The sequence below is a fragment of the Myotis myotis genome, unplaced genomic scaffold (genome assembly GCF_014108235.1).
Source record: "Myotis myotis isolate mMyoMyo1 unplaced genomic scaffold, mMyoMyo1.p scaffold_m19_p_3, whole genome shotgun sequence".
Classification (NCBI taxonomy): Eukaryota; Metazoa; Chordata; class Mammalia; order Chiroptera; family Vespertilionidae; genus Myotis; species Myotis myotis.
The window spans coordinates 182,220,097-182,226,629 of record NW_023416335.1 but is presented as its reverse complement, the minus strand read 5'-3'; positions in this window follow the sequence as shown (position 1 = coordinate 182,226,629).

Below are 6,533 nucleotides of genomic sequence, written 5' to 3'. Positions count from 1 at the left end.
TTATGATGTGTCTTGTGTGGTTTTTTTCGGGTTCATCTTGTTTGGGACTCCGTGTTTGTGTGAGTTTTTTCTACCCTATATGAGGGAAGTTCTCTGACATTATGTCTTCAAATAGGTTTTCTAACTCTTGTTCTTCTTCCTGTTGTTTTGGCACTGCTATTCACATATTGCTTCATTTCATGTTGTCCCAAAGCTCCCTTAGGCCTCCTCCTGTCTTTTAATTTTCTTTTTCCAATTGCAATTCATTTTGGGTGTGTTTTGCTTCCCTGTCTTCTAATTTGCTAATTCGGTCCTCCACTTCTCCTAGTCTACTGTTGAAACTTTCCATAGTGTTTTTTATTGCAGCTATATTACTCTTTATTTCTTCTCGATTCTTACACAAGTTGTTGATTTTTTTCATCCATTCAGTTTATGAACTGTATAACCCTTATTCTGAATTATTTTTCTGACATATTGCATGCCTCTATTTCACTTAGCTCCTTTTCTGGCGATTCCTCTTCTTTCCTTTGGGGGTTTCTTTGTCTCCCCATTTTTGCTGTCACCGAAGGATCTAGGTGTCAAGTTGTGTGGGGGCTGCTCCTCGGGCAACAACAGCTCCTTGGGTGGCAGCTGCTCCTCTGGCAGTCACAGCAACAGCTGCTCCTCAGTTGGTGGCAGCTCCTCTGGTGGGCACTGCTCACGTGGCTGCTTGCAGCAGTGGTGGCTCTTCTGGTTGGTGGTGGCAGGCTGCTTGCCCAGCTGCTGTTCCTTGTATGGGGGCAGGCTGCTCACGAGGCTGCTCTCCTTGAAATGGGGTGGGCTGTGCATGGCTGCTGTTCCTTGGATGAGGGCCAACAGCTTGTGCGGCTGCTGCTCCTCAGATTGGGGCAGGCTGCACACGGTTGCTGCTCATTGAATGGGAGTGGGCTGCTTGCGGGGCTGCTGCTCTTCAGACTTCTGTCTCTTTTTAATCCCAGCTGTCAGAGTACTTCAGGAAAGAGAGAGCAAGGACAAACGATTTTCTGAAATGATTTTGGAAAAGGAACTGTTGATTGCTTTGAGAGTAGTTGCGACTGCCAACCAGGGAGGTAGAACCTCTGAAATAGGGACCATCCAAAGTCTCGAGGGGGTGGGGCCACGTGATCACACCAGAGTGGGCATGAGAACATGGGACTGGATCAATCAGTCTGCAGGCAGAGGCAGGTGTCTGGAGACTTTGTGTCTCTGCCTGATCTAATTAGTGAGGAGCAACATTTGACACTGTCCTGCTCTAGAGATTGAGAGGCCTAACAGATCTACCAAAGACATATTCACAAATTCAAGGAGGCTGCCAAAATGGGGAGACAAAAACCCAGAAGTGACAGAACAGAATTTTCCAGAAGAATTCATAAATGACATGGATATAATACATTTACCTTATATAAAGTTCAGTATAATGATGATAAAGATGCTCAACAGCATGAGAAAAGTTATAGTAACTATGAAAAAGAACAATCAGAAATAAAGGCTGACATAGCACTAATAAAGAACACATTGGAAGGAGCACAGAGCAGATTACAGGAAACTGAGGATCAGATCAGTGAATTATATGACAGGGTGAGAAAAAAATCACTCAAGCAGAGAAGCAAAAAGAAAAACAAACAAACCGGAGTACAGCTTAAGAGATCTGTGAGACATGGAATTTTTTTTCAGCCTCCCAGAATTTCTTACTAGAGTATTGTTTTCTAACTGCCCACAAGATGGCGCCAACCTAGTCCCTTACTAGGATGCTGTTCTCAGAATGCCCACAAGAGTGTGCTATTGAGCACTACTCTTTGCTACGGTGCTATTCTCTAAATGCCCAAAACATGGTGCTATTGATCCTAATTTGCTACTGGTTGCTTTTCTTAGAATACCCAAGAGGGCGCTATTGAGCCCGATCCCTTACTAGGGTCATGTTCTCTAACTGCCAACCAGAGGGTGCTATGAAGAAAAAAAAGTTTTGGGGCTGAATCCTGTGTGGAGGTGAATTGAATTTTTCTGTGCGTCCATTTTTCAGGAAAAAATGGGAGTTAGAACAGCTCAGATTTTAACTGGTCTGGGTAAAAGAAGTAACATAAAACATCTGGTAATCATTCTGGAATTAAACATTTTCTTGACATTTTATAAAACAATTTCCTGAACAATTTCTATTTTGATCTGAGTGTATCTCCTGTATTTTTGCATCCTTGCCACCAGATGGTAGTGATACCTCATGCATACATTTCTTCCTCCTGCTCCTCCTGCCCTTTCTTCCTCCTCCTTACTACCATTCTCCTGCTTAATGTTATTCTAGAAATGAACCAATGGATCTAAGGTAAAAATGATGGCTAAAAAATTCCCACTGTATTTTCTATGGCAAGTCAGTATGCTAGAGTCGTATTTCCCTGGTGAGAGAAAGTGTGAAAATGTGTGCATTGAGGCAAAATGGGATTATTGTAATCTTTTCCCCCTTTTATTTTTATTGTTGACACTGTTACAAATATCCCTGACCCTCTCCCCCTATGTCCTTCTCCGCCAAGCTCTTTCCCCCCTTCCCTCTGGCCATCAACACACTGTTGTCTGTGTCTGTGGCTTATGCATATACATTGGCTAATCCCTTCACCTTCTTTCATCCATTTTCCCCCTACTCCCTCCCCTCTGACAGCTGTCAGTCTGTTCCATGTATGGATACCTCTGTTTTTATTTTGTTCATCAGTTTATTTTGTTCATTAGATACCACATATAAGTAAGTTCATATGTATTTGTCTTTCTTTGAATGGCTTATTTCACTTAGCCTAATAATATCCAGGTTTATCCATGTTGTCCTAAAAGTTAAGATTTCCTTCTTTTTTATGGCTGCATAGTTATTCCACTGTGTAAATGTACCACAGCTTTTTTATTATTATTATTTTTTTATCCACTCATCTGCTGAGGAGCACTTGGGCTGTTCCAGATCTTGGCTGCTATGAACATAGGGGTATATATATTCTTTCTGGTTGCTGTTTCAGGATTCTTAGGATATATTCCAAGAAGTGACATTGCTGGATTAAAAGGCAGTTGCATTTTGAATTTTTTAAGGAAACTCCATACTGTTTTTCAGTGTCTGCACCAGTCTGCATTCCCACCAGTAGTGCACTAGGGTTCCCTTTTATCCACATCCTCACCAGCCCTTGTTTGGTGATTTGTCGATGGTAGCCATTCTGGCAGGTGTGAGGTTGCCGGGAGCCGGTCCATGCTTGCTGTTTCAAGGGACCTGGCATATATGGCATACTGTTCTTAATATGTTTGCTCACCTTCTTGGCACTATGTGTTTTAACCAAGGTCTCTGAGAAAGGTTGTTTCCCCAGGTAGGGATTTTCCCCTGAAGTTAGGGAGGGAATAAAACCTCTTAACTAAGTGCCAGGTGGGTAATTAATCACTTTAACTACGAACAATCATGCTTAAGCTACATAATCTTTACTCCCTGGATTGGAGATAAGAAACGCCCTAACCTTTGTAATAGAGATTGATAGGATTGAATCAACTGGTATAAATACAGATGTAATAAGACAGCAAGACACAGAACTTAGAATACGGAACCAAGAGAGCCAGAACTTAGAACACAGGACTTAGAGCACAGAACTTAGATTGAGAGAACATGGCAAAAGATCCTGGACTGAACCTGACTACAGAAATTGGCAAGAGAACCTGGCTAGAACCTGGTGACTGAACCTGGCTGGAGAACCTGGACAGAACTTGGCTGGAGAACCTAGCGAGGGAACATGGCTACAGAACCTGGCTGGAGAACCTGGAGAACCTAGCAAGAGAACATGGACACAGAACCTGGCTGGAGATCCTAAGCAGAACTTCGCTGGAGATCCAGACCAGAACTTGGCTGGAGATCCTGGCTGGAGATCCTGGCTAGGCTGCTGATCAACTGAACGCTGTCTCCGTGTCCTTCCTTCTTCGCCGACTCCGTCTACACCTTTGGGGACCCCTGGACCTGCTGGGGTTGGACCCCAGCATGAGGTGATATCTCATTTGGTTTTAATTTGCATTTCTCTGATGATTAGTGACATTGAGCATTTTTTCATATGTCGATTGGCCATCTGTATGTCCTTTGGAGAAATGTCTGTGCAGGTCCTTTGCCCATAGATGTTGGATTGTTATGTTCTCATTTTCATTTGTTTCAAGGTAATAGTATATTTCTTCCTTGATTTCATTGTTAGCCCATTCATTGTTTAGTAACATGTTATTTACCCTCCATGCCTTTGTGTGTTTTGTAGGTTTTTTTCCTGTGGTTGATTTCTAATTTTATACCACTATGGTCAGAAAGGTGCTTGAAATTATTTCAATTTTCTTAAATTTATTGAGACTTTGTGTCCTAACATATAGGGGTGGCCTTATGTAGTAGGCGAGCTGTGGAACCCAGTGGTGCAGCCTCTTTGATCTCTTTAACTGGGTGCTCTAGGAATGTCCATTGTGTGGTTTATGTGAGCCCTCCTTTTGTACTTGAGTCTTGATTGCTGTTGGCACATTCATGCATGGGATCAACCCTCAGCCTGGCTGACTGTGAGGTTCGACCCTGACTATGGCGTGTGAGATGCAGTCTTGACGTGGCTTCTGCAAATCCTTGGTTATAAGACTCTTCTTCAGCTAGTCTTCAGTTCGTTGTTTGGGGTAATTGTTCCCCAATTTAGTTGTATTTCCAGTTTGGTTCTGGGAGGAGGTGAGTGCAGAATCCACCTATTCTGTTGCCATCTTGAAACTTCTGAAATAATGTAATCTTATGTGGGAATTGAAATAACCCTAAGTAACAATGCTTTTAGTAAGTAATAAAATATTATCTTGAATTGTAATAATAAAAAAGAGCATGTAAAATGAGAGAGAGAGAGAGAGAGAGAGAGAGAGAGAGAGAGAGAGAGAGAGGTATGGGGAGGAACTTCCTTTGGGTTTTTGGTACACCTGTCGAAGTAACCCTTGTCACTTTGTAGGCATGCATCCATGAAGGATGAGGAGTGAGCCCTAAACTGGTTTGGCTTAGTGACAGCATTGGCCTGTAGATCAAAGGGTCCCTGGTCAAGGGTACGTACCGTGGTTGAAAGCTCCTCTCCAGCCTGGGCCCTGATGGAACTCATGCAGGAGGCAACCAATTGATGTGTTTCTCTCACATCGATGTTCCTGTCTGTCTTTCCCTCTATCTTCCATTCTCACTAAAACTCAATGGAAAAATACCCTTGGGTGAGGATTAACAACAACAAAAAGGATGAGGAAGTGGGGTTCTCTAGAGGTGAAGTGGGGCCTTGCATGAACCTGATTTCTATTCCACGTACTTCTCACTTTTCTTACTCAGTTTGCCTTCATATGGCATCTTTTCTTTCTCAGATATTTTTCTCCAAGAATAATTTTCTTACTCTCCTGGAGTCACAAAACCATGTTTCAGCTTGTGAAGCAGCATGTTTTTGTGTGTAACTTTTATTTTATCACTTAAAGCTATCTATGGAAACCTTCTAAACATGAAATAAAAAACCAAACCTATAATTGTGCTGACCCAAAAGGATCTTGGACATACTTCTTTAAACTTGGCTTGATGAGGCTGTTTTTAAACCAAACATTCACACTCAAAATTCAAGTCACTTGGAAAAATAGCTTGAAATAGATGGGGTTTTGGTTCATTGTATTTTTAGTTAGTGAGGACTATCTGGATCATTTTCAATAGCTTGAAGTGATTAGTTGATCTGACTTTAGCTGCAGCAAAAAAAAGGGCAATTTTAAAGGCCTCTTTGGCTACCCAGGATGTTCCTACAGACCAGAGAACACAGTCTTTATCAGCGAGATACAATTATCTTTAAAAATTATAACCCATAGGTCTGGGTTTGATATGTGCACTTTCACATACCAGGCATGTGGATGTAGGCGTGTTCTTTATTGTCCTGTGTAAAATGGGGATATTAATGCCCACATGGGGATTCACTAGATAAAGCCCATGGAGAGCTGCCATGCATGCTCTGCTCAGCAGAGCAGCTTCTCCTTCTCAGCCCACCTTCGGGATAGAAGCAGGCTGACTCGAGCTTGCATTGCAAAGAGGCAAAGCTTTAGCTTCCATATTTGTTTTCTCTAGAAGTTCACTCTATAAACATTCTCCCTTTGGTTTGGAATTTTCCTAATGGGACTCTAAGGGGGAAAAGAATTTTCAGTTTTCATTTTAAAACATTTCCATGGGCATCTCCCTATTCAGTGCACACTCAGAGCTAGACCTCATTTTTGAAATGGGAAGGCAGAGAAGTGGGAAAAGGCAGGACTAAAGAAATTAAGTCCCTTCTCCCTTTATTGAACACGAAGTAATGCTACTAATCAGAATAATTCAGTGAAGATTAAATTAGGTAATTAACAAGCCAATGCTCTGAAATGCTCTGTTCAAGGGACAGAGGGACTTAAGAGCATGCTTCGATATGAAGGGATTACTAAAAGCCTCTTGGAGGGACCTCTAATATCTGTCTCCACTGAAGATTTCCCAACTCTGTCCCATATTTCTGTGAGCTGTGAATCTGGCTTAACAGCCCTCACCTTGTGGA